The sequence below is a fragment of the Euphorbia lathyris genome, chromosome 4, assembly GCF_963576675.1.
Source record: "Euphorbia lathyris chromosome 4, ddEupLath1.1, whole genome shotgun sequence".
Taxonomy (NCBI): domain Eukaryota; kingdom Viridiplantae; phylum Streptophyta; class Magnoliopsida; order Malpighiales; family Euphorbiaceae; genus Euphorbia; species Euphorbia lathyris.
Window position 1 is genome coordinate 8,665,736 of NC_088913.1, and position 23,285 is coordinate 8,689,020.

General features: G+C 32.7%; 2 long non-coding RNA genes across 2 annotated transcripts; both read right to left on the bottom strand.

Moving 5' to 3' along the window:
* Positions 1-666: 666 nt before the first annotated feature.
* LOC136227504 (uncharacterized) lies at positions 667-9,077 on the bottom strand. Its single transcript, XR_010688103.1, has 3 exons — positions 8,998-9,077; positions 8,776-8,829; positions 667-2,796 (listed from the first exon to the last, which is right to left on the bottom strand). It is a non-coding gene; the product is annotated as an uncharacterized lncRNA (long non-coding RNA).
* A 148-nt stretch (positions 9,078-9,225) lies between these two features.
* On the bottom strand, positions 9,226-11,472 carry LOC136225516 (uncharacterized). The gene is made up of 3 exons (XR_010687132.1): positions 11,415-11,472; positions 11,167-11,246; positions 9,226-10,113 (listed from the first exon to the last, which is right to left on the bottom strand). It is a non-coding gene; the product is annotated as an uncharacterized lncRNA (long non-coding RNA).
* Between the last annotated feature and the right edge of the window lie 11,813 nt (positions 11,473-23,285).

The following is a 23,285-nucleotide window of genomic DNA, read 5'->3' on the forward strand; positions in this document are numbered from 1 at the left end:
CCTCAGATTGATGCTATAATCCGTTTTGCAACAAGAAAGTATGTGGAGGACTTAGGCTTGACTTTATTGGGAGAATACACGTTGCCGGAATTCCTTTTCAACAGTGCTTCACTTGTTAAATTAACAACCCAAAATTGTACTTTTATGCCTAATGGAAAGGTAAATTGGGAATGCCTCACAGAATTGGCTATGGTTTCTTGTAAGTTGCCTGATCAAGCGATGGAACATATTCTCTCTGTCAGTCCGTTGCTCAAATCGTTAGAATTGATTGACAGTCTTTATGAGTTTGATAAGCTGATTATTGTTTCCAAATCTTTGAAAAGAATTCTCTGTCATCATAATGCGGGTGTGAGATTTTCTGATAATGACTGTTTTTATTTCAGCTTTCGAAATATCATGTTCAAAGCTTGAGGAATTATCTTTGAATCTTAATATTGTGACTTTTACATGTGATTCAAAGCTGGTTACTCAAGTGATTGAAAATGTTGTGGCTGGTTGTTTGTTACTGGAATCATTTGAATTAATAAACTGTGATGGGATTTCACGGCTGGTTATTGCTTCTGAATCTTTCAAAAGATTGGTTATAGGACCTGTTTCTGATGTTGTAATTTCATGTCCAAAGCTTGAAAAACTGATTATTCTTAATAGTTTGGGACCAGTTAGAACTGTTAAATTACTGAATCTGTCATCTTTATTTTGTGCTACTATTGATTTTTACGGTCCCCAGTTTTACGGTCAGGAGGAGTATAAAATTTCAGATCAAGAAATTCATAAAAGTTGGATTAAAGACATTCTTCAACAGCTTCGGCATATCAAACAGTTAACACTTGGGAGATCCTTTATGAAGGTAAGTTATAAAGAATAAAAAACATTTCATCCTTTTTTTTTGACAAAACATTTCATCCTTTTTTATTCCACATTATGTTTAAATTTAACAATGAAGTATATTCTTTAGTGAATTTTTTATTCCACATTATGGTTGCAGGTTCTCTCAAATTAGTTTCCATGGGATATCCGTCTTTACCTGTGTTAAACATCAAATGCTTGATTTTGGATTATCCTAGTACGATGAACCCGAGATTTGGAATTGCAAGTCTACTTCGTAGTTCACATGTGCTTGAGAAATTAGCTATTAGTGTTTGGCATTATGATCGGGTAATTTTTGCAACCTTTTAATTCTAGTTGTCAAATTTAATTCAAGTATTATTGTGGATTAAATGGTTGACATTTGGTGAGTTTTCTCTATTTTATGTTTATAAAGCAAAAGGAACAATAGAAAATGTTTTAATATGTTAATTTCATGAGTTTTCATAAAAGAAGTACATTGTCGTAACAATTTTTTTTGTTTCATCTTTAGATATATGATAATTTCCCCAATACGACTGATTTTGGAGAAAACTACTGGAATTCCAATACGACTGTCTTTGATTGTTTATCATCGCATCTAAAGGCTATTATAATCATTGGCTGTCCAGATGAGGTTGTGTTATTGTTTGTTGAATTTCTACTCAAGAATGCAAGAGTGTTGGAAAAGATGGTAGTCAAATTGGAAGATGTGTAACAACTTTTGAACTCGAAGCTTTGGAACAAAGATTGATAAGGTTGCCAAGATGTTCCAAAAATGCCATTATTGAGTTGCTACACCCTAAGTAGACATGCAAGGGTTTTTTGATCTTTTTGTGGTTCATTAGTTATATTGATTACTTCTATAAACTAAAATGAAGTTGATTTAAGGACTATATGGATGATGATTATGGTTTAGTGATTTTAATTAGCAGTGTTAAGCTATTTAGGCTCTAATGTTTCTTCATGTCATTTTTTGAATTAGTACTGTATGTTGAGGTTGAATGTTTAAATGCTTTGTAGATTAATATTCATTTTTAATTTGGTATTAAATATCTGTTATGTTTTTTACTTCAATGCAAAATGCCGCTCTCTATTGTTCTATTTCGGTTGCTATATATGGATATGTCGTTATTTCTAGAAGTTATGACAAATCTGATGTTTGGTGACAGATTATTTGTTGGAAAATTTTGAATAAAATTATATATTAATTTTAATACCAACAAACACCTCCTTTCATGAACTGTCGTGTCCTTCGTGAACAGTCGTATTCGTACGTAAACAGTCGTGTCAGTCCGTGTACAGTCGTGTTTGTTCGTGAAATGACATATCCTTTCAAGTTCTATTTATATAGAATGGATTGTCAAAATTCACAAGTGGCTGAAGCTGTTGTTGAAGTTATAAGGTTGCCAAGATGTTCCAAAAATGCCATTATTGAGTTGCTACACTCTAAGTAGATATGGAAGGGTTTTTTTGATCTTTTTGTGGTTCATTAGTTATATTGATTACTTCTATAAACTAAATTGAAGTTGATTGTGGCATTTTGTTGACATTTGGTAATGATGATAATGTTTTAATTAAGGACTATTTGGATGATGATTATGGTTTAGTGATTTTAATTAGCAGCGTTAAGCTATTTAGGCTCTAACGTTTCTTCATGTCATTTTGTATGCTGAGGTTAAATGTTTAAATGTTTTTTAGATGAACATTTGTTTTTTTTTAAATGTAAAATGCTACTCTCTATTGTTCTGTTTCCATTGCAATAAATGGATATGTCGTTATTATTAGAAGTTGTGACAAATCTGATTTTTGGTGACAGATTATTACAAGTTTGGGATCTGGGACACCGATTCCTACATCGCCAATGCACTCAGGTGAGTTATGTTGGCAAAGTCACCACTATTCCCATCGTCCTCATTGATAAATTCATAAAAAAACTCCTTTGCTTCGTTGCTGCACTGAACTTTTTTCTGATTATCTATTGTTGAGTCAAGAGCAAAATATTTGCAATGTTGAGAAATATGATCTATAATATATTCACTTATGCCTTAAAAGCAAATAACAACAGCTTATATATAAGCTACAAGATGAGTAAAAGGACAAACCAAAAATTTGAGGTGTATAGGCGCATGATGTTTGATGTAAAATACTCTATCCATTCTCAAATAAGTGTCATTTTAGAATTTTCACACAAATTAACAAACACAATTAATATATACTTAAATTAATAAATTTAGGTGGATTAACTAAATAAAAATTCTCTCTCCTAAAATGATTGGAGAAGAAACTTTGAAAGTTTAAAAAACCACATAAATCAAGGCAAAATTTAAATGCTTAGAAAAAATATTATACTAAATTTTATTGAAAAACAAAAACGACACTTAAATAAAAACAAAAATAATTATCTAAAATTACACTTATTTGAGAATGGAGGGAGTACCATTTTAGGATTAAAAACATTTCAAATGAGTTCACCATCATTATAAATAGGCTAAATAATTTATTAGTCCCTACTTTTTACCTAACACATTGTTTAGTCCCTTTATTTTCAAAAACGCACTGTTAACCCTTTGGTCCTTCTATCTAATTATTATTTTTACTTTTAACCATTATTTTTGACATAAATAGATAGACGGAAAATAACAGAGTAACATGGTCATTTTGCAATATTATAGTTTGGTCAAAAATCTAAAAAAAATAGACAAAATGACCAAATGGTGAATATTGATAAAAATTAGGGACCTTATAATATGTTTTTCAAAATAAAGAGACCAAATAGTATGTTACATAAAAAGGTGGAGACTAATAAATTATTTACCTTTAAAAATAATATGGTGTTGGGGTCACCATATGATGAAACTTAATGACTTCCAAAAATACGATGGATGTTGGACCTAATGTAGATAAATTATTGTTGAAATTTTTTGAATAAATTATATATCAGTCACACGGTTGAGTTCGCTCGCGTAATCTGTTGTATCCTGGGAGACGATCGTCAATAGCGACATCTGTCTCAGATTTGTCTAACTCTTTTCTTTTAATTCTAGTTTTAGTGTTTGTATGTTTTTTCTGTATTTGATTTGTTCTTTGGTTAATCACATCTAACATTTTTAAGACAGATGTAATCGTTTGTCTAACATTCTTAAGACAGAAGTTTTATTTTTTATGTGATTTTCAAAAACACACATAAGTATTATTTGGAATGAATTTGACAGAAACAGATAATTGTTTTCTTAAGTGTCTAACATTCTTTAAGACTGAAAGAAGTGTTCTTCTTTTGAAAATACAGTATATGTTATACATTTGTTATTCAAACCGACTGCATATTTGTTAGTATATATTTCATAGAATCTCAGGCATTAGTCAAAATAGAGAGGTTTGATGTTTGAGAAATGGGTGAATGACAAAAACGAACCAGGAAATGGTTCTTTTGTGAGCAAGCTTGATTGATTTATGCCCTTGGTTTATCAGAAATTTGATTACTTACAAGGAATTATTATAAATGCTTTTTTTGCTGGTGCATGCATTCAAATTATAATTGCTATTCCTAATAATATTTTTTTCATTTGTCTTTATGGTGCCCGCTATGGTTATTTTGTTTTTTTACAAAACTTGGCCTACTTTCTAGTTTTATGGTAAATTAGGAGAACATCAAAAAGAGAAGAAGAAATTATGATCACGAAATGTCCTTCTAATCAAATCCATTGAAGTTGATATTATTGTTTTCAATTTTTCCAAAGAGACGTACAGGAAAATTTTGATAGACTGTATTGACAAACAAAGTATAATTGAAATATTATACTGGGACAGATTGGAGGACAACTTTACATTAATAGTTTGTATTTTTGTTCATTATCAGTTATGTATCTGTTTGTTTAAACAAATTATAAGTTTCCGATTCTAACTTCGTTTGTTTGGAATTCCAGGAAGGAAAAGTTGTCAATTACTGTCTTGTTCTGTTTGTTTAAACAGATTAATTGCCTTTTGGCATGTGTTGGTACATGTGCTAATTGAAGATACATCCGGTTATAAGAACACGGTCACTTCAGAGGCAATAGACCTACTTGTACCAGTGGCAACGTGTAAGCCACAACGAAAGTCTAAAAAAAAAAATTGGTTTGAATTTTAAAGACTTGGCCATAAAAGAAATATGTTTTCTTTAGAGATGATGATGATATGCGAAAATTACACATTTGATATTCTCGCGCGTAAGGGTTGATTTATATTAGAAATGTGAAATGTCATAAATTGAATCTGAGGCAGAGAAGATGGGTGGAGTTTCTCAAGGATTACACATTTGATATTCTCGCGCGTATGGGGAGACATGTGAGATTTTCACTGACCATAAAAGTCTCAAGTACATCTTTGATCAGCGTGATTTGAATCTGAGGCAGAGAAGATGGGTGGAGTTTCTCAAGGATTATGATTGCACAATTCAGTACCATCCAGGGAAAGCAAACGTTGTAGCAGATGCGTTATGTAGGAAATCTCTAGGTAGCTTAGCTCATCTTTCCGTAGTGAGGAGACCTTTGATTAGTGACATTCATGAATTGTTTGATCAAGGAGTAAAATTTGAGGCAACATCTGAAGTGTTAGTAGCTCATTTTCGTGTTAGACCTATTCTATTAGATAGAATCAAGGCAGCCCAATAAGAAGATCCTCAATTGTGTAAAGTTAGGGATGGTGTTTGTCAGGGTAAGGTTCAGGACTTCGTGATTGGTGATGATGAAGTTCTTCGTTATGGGACTAGACTGTGTGTTCCTGATATTGATGATTTAAAAAGGGAAATTTTGGAGGAAGCACATTGTTCAGCTTATACAGTTCATCCTGGTTCCACTAAGATGTATAGAGATTTAAAGGAGTTATACTGGTGGAGTGGAATAAAGAGAGATGTTGCAGACTTTGTTGCTAAATGCCTTACTTGCCAACAAGTAAAGGCAGAACATCAGAGACCGTCTGGGTTGCTTCAACCACTACCCATTCCTGAGTGGAAGTGGGAGAATATTGCTATGGACTTCGTGGTAGGATTGCCTCGCACTAGGGGAGGGTACGATTCCATTTGGGTGATAGTCGACCGTTTAACTAAGTCTGCTTATTTTCTTCATGTGAAGACAACTTATGATTTCTCTAAGCTTGCTCAGTTATACATTGATGAGATTGTCAGACTTCATGGAGTTCCAGTCTATTGTGTCAGATCGTGGTACTCAATTCACTTCTCGGTTCTGGAAGAAATTTCAAGAAGCACTTGGTACAAAACTTCAGTTTAACACCGCTTTTCATCCTCAGACGGACGGACAGTCCGAAAGGACTATTTAGACTTTAGAGGATATGCTTCGAGCTTGTATTTTTGATTTTGACCAAAATTGGGATCATCATTTGCCTTTGGTAGAGTTTGCTTATAACAATAGCTATCAGGCTAGCATTGAGATGGCACCTTATGAAGCTTTGTATGGTCGTAAGTGTCGGTCGCCGATTTGTTGGGATGAGGTTGGAGAAAGGAGACTCACTAGACCTGAGTTGATACAGTTGACTTCAGATAAAGTTCGTGTTATCCGTGATAGACTCTTAACAGCTCAGAGTAGGCAAAAGAGTTATGTTGATCCGAGACGCAAGAATGTAGAATTTCCGATCGATGATCATGTGTTTCTGAAGGTCTCTCCGATGAAAGGGATCATGCGGTTTGGCAAGAAAGGAAAATTGAGTCCGCGTTATGTAGGCCCGTTTGAGATTCTTGAAAGGATTGGTGCAGTTGCATAAACTATTCAAGTTAGAGATGACTTGTCATATGACGAGCAACCAATAAAGATCTTAGATAGCCAAGTCTGCAAGCTACGGTCCAAAGAAGTTCCTTTAGTTAAAGTTCTGTGGCAAAACCACTCTAATAGTGAAGCCACTTGGAAGACTGAATCTGAGATGCGAGTTATATATCCTCATTTATTTGACAGTTCAGGTTAGTGTCCTAGTAATTTAAATTCGGGGACCGAATTTTTCTTAGGGGGGAAGAATGTAATAACCCTGTCTTGAGCCAAACGTATTTTTTTAAAAATTTTGTTACATGAATTAAAAATACCAAATTATATATATTTTACAGTTTATAAAGTTTTTTTTTATAAATGATATATTTTATAACTTAGTGATTTATAAAAAAAAAAAAAAAAAAACCAAAGCCCTCGCAAAAAGAAAGTAAACCTACTTCTACACTAAAAAGAAAAGAAAAGAAAACTATCTTTTTCTTCTTTTGCCGCCGTTGTCTTCCTTCGTAGACTGCATTGATAAAAAATCTTCTTCCCTGATTCAAGTTCGAAGAAAGATTTTCTTCTTCCCAAGGCCACTCCATCTTTGTAAGGTAAGTTCTATTGTTTTAAAAAAATAAAATAAAACCTATATAGGATCTAATGCTATGAATTGATTATTTTCAATTGTGAGTGGAGGTTTTTTTATCCATTTTCTTTGTGGGTCTTCAAAAAAATATATATAATACTATGAATATTTTATATCTTGGAAAATGGAAAATGAAGTGGAAGTTTCAAACCTTTGATTTAACATGTCTCTACATTGTCCAGGAAACATTTCATCATTCCTACCTAGCTATCATACCCATTTAGAATATATTATATATATATATAATACAACTCTTTCCAAACTCTTTCTACCTATTTAAACTATATTGAAACATATAAATTATAGTGATGGAGTTGGGTTTTCTCTTATTATTTATTGACTTATTTTTTTTTTACCAATAGTTATGTTATGGGTTTTAGCAGTAGTATCCGAATATGCTAAAGTGCAGAAGATTTACTACCTTCTTCCATGAATTTTAATTGCTTCCACTAGTGTTGATTTAATTAAGATTGGTTAATTTATTTTTCTCATTTCCATTGAACCAATAGGAAATTACGATAATCCGCAAGTTGATTAAATCGAACACTCATAGCCTCGTGTCTGCTCGAACTTATAGCTTAAACCTCATGTTTACTAAATATCCTTAGTATTAGAGCGTATATTCCGGGAACAGACCTGATTTATATATGTATACTATATGTTTTCAAACTGGTACAAGTGCTCAGTATATATGTATCTGTTATCTGGCCCCTCACCGATCTTCATAACATTAGGTCCTTGCATTTGTCTTTGAGTCAGGTTGTCAGTTGTCAGTTTGTCGTCAGTTGTGTCAGCATTAGAATCATGCATAAGATCGGTGAAGGCGATTATCTGTTATTTGTATCTGTTATTGGTAGCGCTTACCATTTATCTGGCCCTAGTGGTGTGCAGTACCACCACTCTGTTACACTGTACCATGTGTTTTTAAAGGTTCTGTCTTATTTTCTGATTATTCTAATATTTGATATTTTGAAAGGCTTCAGTATTATCTTTGACAATTGATTACCAGTACTTTGATTTGATTATCTAATATTGACCGTTTTGTTTAACTGATTTTGAATACTATATTTGAAACTATATTTGTCATAATTTAAAAGTATCACCCTGTCTGCATGTTCCTTTTTGCCGTGTGCTATAACTACTGCTCACTGAGGTTTTCACTCGTATAGACGAAAATCTAATACCACGTTGAATATTTCTTTTTCAGATTAAGGTCCCTGTTCGTGAGGTAACCCTTGGATTGATGTGAAAGAGACTACTTAATGATTTAGCTTTATCTTATTTTTGGAGACTTTTGATTATTAAGATTGGACTTGAATAGTTTGATTTTTTTAAGGTTTATTGATGTAATCGAGATGACTTTGATATTCGGTTAGTAAATTTTGGAATTTCTATTAGTTCAGAATTAAGGCTAGCATAGATTAAAGATTACTTAATTTATGCGCCGGTCATGGCCTAGTTTGGGTCGTGACAAAGGTGGTATCAGTCGGTGAATATGCGGTATAAAAAAGCTTTTGTATGATATATGCTTGGAAGCTTGGAATGTCTTACATATAGCTAAAGTTTTCTCAATCAGATATATGCCGCTCAAGTTTCCCTGTGCAGCTGTAATTAACAATAGTAAACTACTTTAATGACCGAGCGATATATACTCTTTCCAATTACTAACCTTTTGAATAATATAAATAAATAGCAGAATAGAAGCATTGAATATCCACTAACACAATGAGAAGAAAGAATAGACAAAAAAAAAAAATTAAGAGTCCAACTTACTAGGCCACAACCGAGGAGATGAATATCAGTATAATCACGAGTTCTTGTGTAATATTGCAAATCAATTTGAAAGGAATTTGTCCACTGCAGAAATTAGAAACAGAGTGTATTAAGTTTGATTTTTGAAGAGAAATTCACCACCTTAACAAGCAAAAAAGCATTTATTGAAAAAGGATTTTCGAATTTCAACATTAAATCTCAACTAGTGAACTCAACTTTAACTAGGAATTGAAATTGCCAAAAGCAGAATTGTAACATTAATCTCAACTAATAAACTATACTAGAACTAGGCTTAAAATAATAGTTCATCATATGCTCAACCTAATTGCATTAATCAACAAAATTTCTCAAATATTCCAATCAATCAATTCAATAACTCAAATTGCCAAATCAGAATTCTAACCTTAAATAACAATAATTCACACCAATCACTAAGTTCGAATATCCAATGGCAAACTAAATTAATTGAAGCGTAACGAATTGCAAAAAGATATTCACTGCTAGAATCTGCAGGACAGCCATTCTTACTGCTATTAACTTGTAAATCCTTCTTCAATTAAGTGGATACAGACACTGCACACTAGGCATTTAAGTATTAATTAGACACCTAATAATGATGATTGAATTTACAATAAAAACTTGGATTAAAGACTCAATTTCTCAGATGAAACTACCTTAGCTTGTGGAAATATTCCAAATGATGAAGAATGCCGTAGAAAGAAGAACATAACAAGTGATATACTAAAAAAATTTGTGCATCAAAAGTAAAACCTAAAATTTCAATAACACCAACTAACAGACTAAAAATAGAAAAACAAGTGTATCAAATATTTCTATTGGAAAAACAGAGAATCCAGTACTAAAAGAAGTTAAATTCAGCAGAAGATTATAATAATTTCATGTACATTATCTATATAATAATATTTGAAGCATTTAAGAGCTATAAAATGTAATCCAAGTACCTTAGCTTTAGACAACTTAGACCAAGAGAGAAAAAAGCGTGGACAACGGTGCAGCAATCAAAGTTAGAGCTAAGGATCCAATAAAGAGACCAGGTGGGTTCGATAATCCAAGTGAGATCGAGCCCTCGTCTCTCACGAAATACGCTCTCAAAATCTGCTAAAGAGAAATTTAGAAAATTATTCACAACTCGAATTCAAATATCCAAAAAGAATTAGAGAAAGTCAAACATTAACAGCAATTACGAAGAATAAACGAGAGGAAGAGTGAAGCAGAGCCGGGACTGTGAACTATTCTTTAGGAGGAACCACTTGACAGCTACATCGAATCAATTGAGTTCTCTATTATTTAAATGACACGTATACACCAGTTTCATGGAGAAAAACAGAGGATCGTCTATCTAAGGACAAGACTTGCCAATTCAAAATCGTTAATATGCCTTACACTTCTTCAAACAAGAACTAAAGTTACACATGGACTATTGAGCATGGTGTGCCGTCTGCTACGTACTTCGTATGTGTCTATGCTTTCAACTTTGATAAACATGAGGTTGCTTATGGTCAGAATACCTATACTCATGAAACAGAAAAACTCTTGGAGGTCAAGGCCATCACCGGCCGTCATGTCTCCGTTGATATTGCCTCTGTTTGCTTCAGTGCTTTCTCTGTCATACCCTTGTTTGTGTTTTACTTTATTGAGAAAAGAAAGGCCAGGCTCAGTGAAAGCAAGTGAAATCAAGAGGAAAGGACTATGTGCACCCATTTGACACACTAGTATGGTTTGCTTCTCATTCATTTTACAGTGTCTGTATTAGGAATTTTCTATGCCAAACTTAGTATTCAAGTATGAAATGGTACTATACTCTTCCTAGTTTTATTCAAATAATAATTCTTCTAATTAGTGAAATAAAAGGCAAGTTATAAGAGTGAAGAATAAAAGTGCTTAAAATTACTGTCTTTCTCCTCATATACAAATTAAAATAAATTTCACTATATCAATAGAAGTATATCCAATAAGGACAAGGGAATTGATATTAATTTGCGGGGAAATTATTAATTCTTCTCAATTCTCATCATTGGAAAAGTTTAATTCATCATACAGAGTCATTCCAAGACACAGACAAGATTGAAATTCAGTCCTAATGCCTATCTGTGCAATTGAAATTCATGAAAACTTTTACAAAGTAAAACATATTTCAGAGAAACCCACCCATATAACGATGCTTCTCTTTGTACTGCACAAGAGGGTTCAAGTAATTAATTCAAAGCCCCAAAATTGAAAGATTGTATCTGTAAAATTGTTCAAACAAACATATTGTTAGCAAAAGTCTAACAAAGTCGAACAAAAAAAAAGGAAAGCAAGCATAGGAAACTTCTACTTAATTTGCAAACTAGAGAAACTCTGATTTTGAGGAAAAGAGTACCCAGGGCAACAATCTCAAACAAAATGGAGCTTACCGATTCTTGTTCCAGTCGATTGTGGGGTTTGTCAAATTGACCGAAATATGAAAATAGTGGTGGACGAGTATGGTTCCTAGAGCTAATCGGTATAAGAGAATGATTTCCAGAGCTAATGAAAGAGAGAGGCGAGAGAGAGGGAGAGAGCGGTAGTTTCGTGGAGCACAGAGGTGGACTGCAGTTAGGTTTTGTTTGGGTGGGAATGTATCCCGCTCAAAAAGTTAGCACCTATAATGAGCGTAACATTAGAAAATTGAGTAAAGTTAAGTTTTTTAAGACTAATAGTTACCAGTTTTTATTTCCACCCATTAAAAGTATAAAAAGTATGCTTTTAATGAGCGATTTTCTCCCCACTCATTATTTTTTCCTCACTATTGTTTGTTTTTCTTGTAGTGCAGAAATCAAACTGTCAATAATCATATATGCTTTCCTTTCTGTCTACTCAACTTCTAATCTACTTTCTTTCAGACTTCTAGTTGAAATTGCAATGACATACTAAATTGGAATAACAACATTAAAGACGGAATTTTACTTGTTGCTACATAGTAATGGGAACAGAACAAGAAATCAGACTTATATAGTTAGTTGTATACATGGTTTTCTTAAGAGTGTAATATTTTTAAAATAATATCTAAAATACATTTGATTTAACCATTCAGTACCAAATTAAAAATAATGATCACCTACAAACCATTTAAACATTTTACATAGTGTACTAATTGAAAAAATGACATGAAGAAAAAGTTTAACAATCAACATCCAAACAGTCATTAAAACATTAACATCATTACCAAATGTCAACAAAATCAAGTCCAATTTAGTTTATAAAAGCAAGTTACTAATGAACCACAAAAACCTCTAAAATCTTCAATATTTACTTTCTGAGTATAACCTCAATAATGGTATTTTTAGAACATCTTCGCAACCTCATCAATCGTTTTTCTAATGCTTTGAGCTCAAAAGTGGTTACATGATCTTCAAATTCTAACACCATCTTCTCTAACACTTTTGCATTCTTGAGTAGAAATTCAATAAAGATTAACAAATCCTTATCTGGACAACCAGTGATCTTTATAGTCTTTAGATGTGATGACAAACAATAAAAGACATTCCTATTGAAATTCTAGTAGTTGTCTCCAAAATTGGTCAGCTGAAGGAAATTACAATATTCCTAGAGATAAAAGAGAAGAAAAGGTTAGGACAAGGTACTTAATATATGGAAAACTAGTGACATTTTCTATCGTTACATTTTCTTTATAAACATAAAATTGAGGAAACTCATAGAATGGTTAAACCATTTATTCCACAATGATTATTGAATTAAATTTGACATTTAGAAGGTTCAAAAAATTACCCGATTATAGTGTGATACATTAATAACTAATTTCTCAAGCACATGTGAACTACTAAGTACACATGCAATTCCAAATTTGGCATTCATCATAGTAGGATAATCCAAAATCAAGCTTTTGATGTTTAACACCAGTAAAAAGAGATATCTCATGTAAGCTAAACTTGATAGAACCTGAAAGCATAATGTGGAAAAGAAAATTCAAAAAAAAAAATATATTGCAATAATTCATTTTAAAATTTAAAAATATTACACCTATTCATATAAAAAAAGGATGCAATGTTTTTTTATTCTTTATAAAAGTTAGCTTGATAAAGTATCTCCCAAGTTCTAGCTCTTTGATATGTTGAAGCTGATGAAGAATGTCTTTAATCCAAGTTTTAAGCTCCAGATCGTGAAACCCCGGATCATAAAAATCAATAGTAGCATAAAGTGAAGATGACAAATTCAGTAATTTAGCATTTCTAACTCGTCCCAAACTACAAAGAATAATCAGTTTTTCAAGCTTTGGACATGAAATTACAACATCAGAAAAGTGTCCTATAACCAATCTTTTCAAAGATTCAGAAGCAATAACCAGCCATGAAATCCCATCACAGTTGATTAAAGATTTGGAAACAATAATCAGCTTATCAGACTCAGAAAAACTTTCAATCAATTCTAAGGATTTGAGCAACGGACTACCAGAAAGAATATGTTCCATTGCTTGATCAGGCAACTTACAAGAAACCATAGCCAATTCTGTGAGGCATTCCCAATTTACCATTCCATTAGGCATAAAAGTACAATTTCTGGTTGTTAATTTAACAAGTGAAGCATTGTTGAAAAGGAATTCTCGCAATTCACTTAAAGTCGAGTGTATTTCTCTTCACCAGACTGAAAACCCAATTGGTACAATGGTCCCAGTCCACATGGAACACAAACCTCTAGCAGATTTAAAAAAAAACATTAGCCAAGTTGGTGAGCATACATCGAAGTCTAAAGTAACTAGAACACAATGTCTCACGCATTGTCAAATTTTGATACACTCACCATAAACCGATCAAATTCTGTACTGCAGATAGCCATTACCTGATCTAATTCTAAAGGTTACTTGTTCCTGCCTCTAAATAAAAGAAATAGCAATGCTTGTAATCTAATGGAATTTAATATAGCAAGCAATAGAAAAAAAAATCAAGTGACTAATGAATGCAATGACCAGAAACATGCTTAAAACCAATGAACATATCCGATAAATTAATTCCTTCCTTTAAGGGAACCATATTTAAAACCCGGCAGCAAATGAATAGTTCAGAATTTCGAAGACAAAACTATTTACTGTAATGAAATTTCATAAATATAAGAAGAGTATTAACATTTTAGTCACATCTGTTTCCAAAAAGACTTATAAAAGGTCTCCCGATGATGGCATTGTAGGTAAGTGGGATGTCCACCACTACCCACTCGGCAATGCACTCCACCTCGTTGCCGTTGCGGGCCAAGATTGTTGGGAGGGAAATGATCCCTTTGACCGGGACCTCGATCTCGGACAGCTCCACCAAAGGAAAGGTTCCCGCTCGTAGGGCACTGCTGACGCCCTTCATTAGTGCTGTCGAGGTGATCAGATTTACCGAGCTTCGACTTCAGGTAACTCTCCATTCATAATTGATAGACATCATCCTTCTTCTACCCGGACTATTTACTTTCTTTACCCTGTATTTATGCGACGAAAAACACTTGCTCTTCTGTGTTGCACCTCAGTTTCGAACTTGAAGGACTTGCCGAACTTTGAAGCATACTTGCTTGGTTTTTGTCCAACAGTGCATGAAAAGATCTCAGGAGCTGAAGAACATGACAAACTTAAGCTGATTTCGATATGCTTTCAAACATGTCTTCATCGGATCTGCTACAAGCCTTTGCTGCATATTCATTGGTTAAGTTAGACCTATGGACTGATAGTGATAGCAAAAAGAAAAACCGTAGACAATACCAAATGTCAGGGAGCCACGGTGTGGTGCTTACTTGTCTTCCTCGAAGTAAGCCAGGAAGGAGGATTAGATCACTCTATTTGGATATGCTGCCGAACTCATAGAGCTTGCCACAGTTAGAGAAGATAATAAGAGCAACTTCAGAATCACAAAGCACAGAAAGCTCATAAGCTTCTCCTGTCGTCTTGTTCACCTGGAGCACTGAATTAGGAGACACTTGGAAAAAGGCAAAACTTAAGCGAATCTGTGGAAGATACTGAGTGAGTGAGCTTGGGTATGAAAGTCCAAGTTCATCTCACTAGGATGATAAATTGGAGCTTTCTCTTGATTCTTTCAAGCACAAATCTGTTTATTTAGAAACAGAATATCATGTTTTAATCTTCCCCATACTGTTGAAGAAGAAAGATGATTTTGTATAGGTTCATGACTATCAGATGGTCCTTCATAGACGAGATCGGATGCTGGTCAAATCTTGTTCCGAACAACGCCCTCAAAGCACCACAAACCACTGGTCGAGTATGTAACCCTAATCGGAATCAACAGCAGCGATGACATATTTTTCACATACTACAATATGTCTATCAGCCAAATCGTCATATTTATTACATACTTCCTCATGCCTAGTGGATAAATCACTAAGCTTATACGTGATGTCATTTGACTTCACTTTAAGTGATTCGACATTATGTAATTGACTTGATGAATTCCATCTTGATCTGACATCATAAGACGTAGATCCAAAATAACTTTTTGGAGTTGGCCTCAATCCTAAACCCCTAAATAGCAATTATGTTCCTTGCTAAAAATATATTCAGATACCTGCTCATTTATTTCACTTATAGATGCACTCAGATACCTCTTACAATAGTTACTGAGTATACAGAGTACCTTCCTCTATTCTTCTACTCAACACTATTTCTACCACTGAGTGATATAACCGAGCAACTCAGTATCTCCTTCTATTCTCCAGAATTGATAAAGTTTTTGTTCTAAATACAAAGAACACTTTAGATGCTTAACAATCTAGACTTTTACACAAGATATGAATAAGTGTAAGATTTCTCTTTGTTTTGCTTTTGAGACAGAAACTTCAAGTAGCTCAGCGTTTCGACTTGGTTGAAGATCTGCATCGAATGAAGTATTTGAGAGGCCTATTTATAGTGACATTTGAGGCTCCAGGTATTTCGAATTTTGAAATAACCGTTGGAGGGAAACGGCTTGCTGTCGCTTTCATTTGGTCAGTGCTCAGTGTCTTCGACCAATAAAAATATTGCATCTTCTGTTTGATTCAGTTGCCAGGTACTTCTGGTCGGTAGACGTCAGATTGTCCCTCTACTTATGGCAAATTCTTCCAGATAGCTTCCTGTGTCTTCTGAAACTTTTCCAAAGTGGAACAACTTTGTCTCGAAGTTACTCAGGTCAACTGCTGACCTGTCTTCTATCCGTTCGACTCAGCAGCTTCTGCATGAAGCAATTGAGAATGCCTTCTCGATTCTTCTTGTTGATGGGCCACGTTTCTTCCTGTTGGGCCGCATGGCTTGAATCTGTTGACTTGGGCTTTAAGCTCTTATAGATTTTAATTACTCAACATTGAACAAACAAATTAGTATTAAATAAATCAAAACATTTAAATTTAATGTGTTGGAATATTTTATCATGAGAATTTAGATCTAATTTAAATAATTTTGTCAAATCAAAATTATTGTTGCAAGGTGTTTCAACAGGTTGAATGGGGAAAAGAGGTGCCAGAATTTTGTCACCCTCTTAATTACTGTTTATGTCCTTCTTTACCATCTTGCCATGTAACCCTATTTCTTAAATGCCACTTAGCCGCTTGTCCCCTCCTTACCCTTATCCTTTATTTGTGTTTGTTAAACCTCGTTATTTGTAAAGATGAACAACTTTTTATGAAATCAAAATATTTAATCCTCCAATGGAGCAAGATTTTACCTTTCTTCGGATTAACTCCTTGAAATATAGTTTGAGAAGAAATTCTTTCGTTGATTTACGATTAAAATCAACAAGTTCATGATTAATTTGTATCAATCATAGCATTATAATCTTAAATAAAATATATTAAAAGATACAAGTTGGTGAAACACCAATGTATAGGGCGGATCCTGTGCCTAGGCCAGGAGTTCCATGGCCTACGGTCCAAAGCTGGAGGGAGTCCCAAATTTTTTAATATGTGTGTATTTATATATGAGTAAAAAATAATTAAAGTTATAACTTGCTCAACTATAAAACTTGTATTATCTCATATTACAACCGCATACCTCTGATTGACATGTGGAATATATTTTATGTATTTAAGTTATTTTTTTGCAATTGAGTGATCAATTGATTACCTTTTACATAAGTTCAAGAGACTAACTGAACATTTTATGCAAGTTCAGTGGGATATCGAGACACTTTGAAAATTGAGGAACCAATCAAACTTTTTGTACAAGTTCAAGGGACAAATGATGTATTAAGCCTAGATTTAATAACATATCGTATTTTCTCTTGCCATTCTTTTTCTTCCAGCATTGCAAATATTTTGCTCAGTATGTTTTTCTATTACTCCTTTTTATGTGTTGGTTTTCAAGATAAATTTTATATTCAATTAATTCAGATGGTATTATTAAAAGTTACAAACCGAAAGTCATTTTTAAGAATCTTTTATTTTTCATCTCAATTTTTCAATCTCTAGACATATATATAATCTAATCTACTTTGAGCTCATATATGCTTTCCTTTCTGTATACTCAACTTCAAATCTACTTTCTTTTAGACTCATAGATGAAATTGCAATGACATACTCAAAACAACCCCTCACAGTTAGTGGAGAACTAGAGCCAGATATTTGAGTGTCAACGAGCAAAAATTTAGTAAGAAGCCCAAATGGTATTTGGGATAAAAAATCAGGAATAACGACATTAGCGACGGAATTTTATTTGTAGCAGAAAATCCATATATAGTAATGGGAACAGAACAACAGAAAGTAGCATTTTACATTGAAAAAAATAATAACAGATATTTTACCTACTATTAGCAGACTGATATACAAGGATTTCTTAAGAGTTTAATATTTTTAAAATAATATTTAAAGTTTATTTGATTTAACCATTCAGTACCAAAATTAAAAATGAAAATGTTCACCTACAAAGCATTTAAACATTCTACCTAAGCAGCATAAAGTACTAATTCAAAAAATGACATGAATAAAAAGTATAATATTAATAACTCAATTCAAATAAAGCCCAAGAGTTTAACAATGCTAATTAAAATGATTAAACCATAAAACATAATCATCATCCAAATAGTCATTAAAACATAATCATCATCCAAATAGTCATTAAAACATTAACACCATTACCAAATATCAACAAAATCAATTTCAATTTAGTTTATAAAAGCAAGTAACTAATGAACCACAAAACCTCTAAGATCTTCAATATCTATTTAGGGGGTAGCAACTCAATAATCACAATTTTTAGAACATCTTGGCAACCTCATGAATCCTCGTTCAAATGCTGCCATCTTAGAAGTTGTTACATGATCTTTGAATTCCACCACCATCTTTTCCAACACTCTTGCATTCTTGAGTAGAAATTTTACAAAGGTTAAAACAACCTCCTCCGGACAGCCAATGATCATAATAGTCTTCAGATGCAATGATAAACAATCAAAGTCCCTCTCATTGGAATTCCAATAGTTTTTTCCAAAATCAGTCTGCTTGAGGAAATTATAATATTTCTAGAGATAAAACAAAAAAAAATATTGTTAGGATAAGGTACTTATTTTATGGAAAACTAGTGAAATTAAAATGTTAAAACATTTTCTATTGTGTTCCTTTTGCTTTATAAACATAAAACTGAGAAAACTCATGAAATATCAACCATTTAATTCACAATAATTCTTGAATTAAATTTGACAACTAGAATTAAAAGGTTTAAAAAATTACCTGATCATAGTGCCGCACATTAATAACTAATTTCTCAAGCACATGTGAATTACGAAGTACACATGTAATTCCAAATTTAGGGTTGGTGGTATTAGAATAATACAAAATCAAGCATTTGATGTCTAACACCGGTAAAAACAGATCTCCCATGGAAACAAATTTTGAGAGAACCTGCAAACATAACATAGAAAAGAAAATTCACTAAAAAATATTAGACATATTTCTATTAAAGTCAGGATGAAATGTTTTTTTATTCTTTATAAGTTACCTTGATAAAGCATCTCCCAAGTGTTAGCTCTTTGATATGTTGAAGGTGTTGAAGAATGTCTTTAATCCAACTTTTTTGACTTTCTTGATCTGAAATATCATCCTCCTCCCACTCCCCAGACCATAAAACTCGGGACCGTAAAAATCAATAGTAGCACAAAGTAAAGATGACAGATTCAGTAATTTAACAGTTCCAACTCGTCCCAAATCATTAAGAATAATCAGTTTTTCAAGATTTGGACATGAAATTTCCACATCAGTTAAGTGTCCTAAAGCCAATCTTTTCAAAGATTCGGAAGCAATAACCAGCCCTGAAATCCCATCACAGTTAAGATCAAATGATTCGAGTAACAAACTACAAGATACAACATTTTTAATCGCTTGAGTAACCAGCTTTGAATAACATATCGTCACAACATTAAGATTCAAAGATAATTCCTCGAGGTTTGGACATGAAATTTCAAAAGCTGAAATAAAACGGTCACTATAAACAAATCCCATAGCAGCATTATGATGGCATAGAAATCTTTTCAAAGATTTGGAAACAATAATCAGCTTATCAAATTGAGAAAGACTGGCAATCAATTCTAACGATTTGAGCAACGGACTGCCAGAAAGAATATGTTCCATCGCTTGATCAGGCAACTTACAATCATACATACCCAATTCCGTGAGGCATTCCCAATTTACCCTTCCATTAGGCATTAAAGTACAATTTTGGATTGTCAATTTAACAAGTGAAGCATTGTCGAAAAGGAATTCCGGCAACGTGTACACGTGCTGGCTTAAAGTCAAGCTTAAGTCCTCCACATGTTTTCTTGTTGCAAAACCGATTTTTGCAGTAATCCGAGGATCCTTGTCATCGCTACAAGGATGATCAAGGTGGAATTTTTTGATCTTGGAGCAGTCCTGGAGATTTAAGATATTGTCAATGATATTATGGGAGTTTTCACAAGATATACCTGTGTAATTGAATATCAGAACCGGAACACGAGTCCATTGGTTCTGCCACCTTGATGGCAAAAAGGAGAGCATATGGTGAATGAGACAATCCGGCAAATCACTGATTCGGTCTTGTTGCTCCTCCTCCACCTTTACACTTTTGCTTCCCATTTCCTCACTCGGAAGATGTAAGTAAACCTAGGCTGCTGAGGACGAAGATGGAATATATATAAGGCCTAATACACAAATAACACCCTGAACTTGTCCAAATGTTGCAACTGTCCCCTCCAACTTTCAATTGTAACAACTTACCCCTCAAACTTGTCCAATTGTAAAACATAACTCCTCAAACTTGTTCAATTGTAAAACAGAACCCCAAAGTGCTGATACGGAATGCAATTGAAGAAACACGTGAAATACAAAAGCTGCAAACGCTCGTGGAATGTGATAATCAGATCTTTAGACCCAAAAAAATCAATATTTAAGTAACCAAATCCTCAATTCTTCAACTTATTCTTCAACTTCTTCTTCTTCTTTTTGTTATTGCTATTCGTTTTTTAGTGTTTTCTTGATTCAAAGTTTTGGGATATTATGTGGGTGAAAATGTGTTTATGTGGAGAAATAGCTCCATTGAAGATTTCATAGCGTGATACGAATTCGGGGAAATATTTTTACGGTTGCTTCAAGTACGGGGTAAAAAAAATCCCAATTTGGGGTTATGTTTTACAATTGGACAAGTTTGAGGGGTTATATTTTACAATGGGACAAGTTTGAGCGGTAAGTTGTTATAATTGAAAGTTGAGGGGGGCAGTTGCAACATTTGAACAAGTTCAGGGGGTTATTTGTGTATTAGGCCTATATATAATATAATATAGTGTAGGCGTCTCCTTGAATCCCCTGAAATATGGGTGCATGTGGTCGGTTAATCAGTCCATTAAGGTTAATTCGATCGGTTAATCATTTAATCAGTTTTTAGTCCATTAAATTCGGTTAACCACTAATCGGTTAACCAATTATTTTGGTCGGTTAAGCTTTTATTTTGGATCCTAAAGATTAGTAAATAAAAATAAAAATAATAAAAAAATTTTAATTTTTATTGTGAGTGAGACGGCGGGTCAATGACGGGTTGATTTAACTGCGGAGAGGGACATGTGCATATATTATGTCCGTGTAATTTTACACAATACACTAATTATTTAACCCTTATGGTTTTACATAATACACTAATTAGTCCCAAACTTGTTAAACATAATTATATGATCTCTCAGTTTTGATTCTATTAAATTGTTTAGTCCCTATATAAAATCTCTGTCTACAAATATGTTAAAGAGCAATTAAACGGATAAAAATAGATTTCTAAAAGATAAAAATAGATTTCTAAATTGTTTAGTCCCTATATAAAACTTATAGCTACAAAGTTGTGGAAAACAAGTAAAAAAATCTTGTTTTTGTTTCTATATCAAAAAAGAAAAAAGAAAAAAAAAGCCGCATAAACTGAAATTAAAGAGACAGTAGCAAATAAACTGAGAGTTATTTACATATTTTCATTTCATTTAGTGTTAATATTTGATTGAAAGACTAAACCACTAAAAGTTAAAAAATTTAGAGACCTTCTAATTAAATAGTGGACGGTTAATGGGTTATGTAAAAATATAGGGACTAAACAATTGTTTAACCATATAAATAAATGTATATTTTTATATTTTTAAATATTTAATTGATATTAAGTTTTTCGGTTAACCATAGTTTTTGGAATAAAGAAACCGTAACTTACTTGAAAGTTGAAGAACCAAAGTTGCTTAAAATATCATTCAACGCATGAAAATTCTCATTTGGAGGTCGTTATCGGCCAAATTCTAACAAAGTGAACCCAAATACCAAATTTTACAAACCACAATGTTGTGTTTGCAAAATTTTGCAAACCACAGAGTTTCGTTTGAAAAAAAAAATACAACAAGTATCCATCTACAAATTTCGGTAAAACTACATGACATCTATATATAATTAACCTTTTTTTAAAATAGGTTGATGGTTAATTTAAGATTTAAGCTCATATTTAGCTCATGTGGTATCCAGAATTTGGTCATTTTGCGTATATGTATCGTTTGGTAACATTTTTCCCTTCAAATATTTACATAAGTGACATTTAACCCGTTTTGGATGAAAATTTAATCGATTTCTTAATTTTTTTTACCAAATGACACATTTTTTGATAAATAATATATACATGTGGCAATTAATTTAATTTTTTCAGGATATGGATTTAATAACATATCCTATTTTCCCTTGCCATTCTTTTTCTTCCTTAAGCTTGATATTTCTCAGCATTGCAAATATTTTGCTCTTCAGTATGTTTTCTAGTATTTCTTTTTATACGTTGGTTTCCAAGATAAATTTTATATTCAATTAATTCATATGGTATTATTAAAAGTTACAAACCGAAAGTCATTTTTAAGAATCTTTTATTTTCATTTTTCATTTCAATTTTTTAATCTCTAGACATACATGTAATCTAAATTTAGAAAATAAATAAACATTAATTATCTTTAATCTTTTAAAAATAATAATAAGACTGATCGACTCATAATTTTTAACTTTTGCACGTTTCTTTCAATAACAGTTTGAATGGTTAACTAACCCAAGAGTGATAGTTCTTTGTTTGTGAAAATTAAAGATCAATGACTTAATCTTTAAAACCATAAAAATTCAAAAGCACTTAGTCGAAAAATTATAAAAGATTGACTCAATACTTAAAACCCTCAAAGGTAAGGGTTTAATAATGTTTTAGTCATCTTCTTTCTCAACATAGCACTCATTCTCCTATAAATAGATGTAATCAGAAAAAAGTTCAATGTAGCAACCAAGCCAAGGAGTTAAATATGAATTCATCCTTGAGGACGATGGCAATAGTGGGGCCTTTGCCAAACATAACTCGCCGGAGTGCATTGGCGACGGAGGAATTGGTGTCCTGAAACTCAAACTTTCAATAATCATATATGCTTTCCTTTCTGTATACTCAAGTTCTAATCTACTTTCTTTGAGACTCCTAGATGAAATTGTAATGACATACTCAAAACAACCCCTCACAACTAGTGGAGAACTAGAGCAAGATATTTCAGTGCCAACTACCAAAAATTTAGTAGAAGGACAAAAAACTTTTGAGATTAAAAATCAGAAACGGAAATGTTTGTCGCCAAACATCAGATTTGTCACATATTACGGAAATAACAACACTAACGACGGAATTTTACTTGTAGCAACATATCCAAATATATAGTAATGGGAACAGAATTAGCAGACTGATCTACTACTACAAGAAATCAGACTCTTCTATAGTTAGTTGTATACAAGGATTTCTTAAGAGTTTAATATTTTTAAAATAATATTTAAAGTTTATT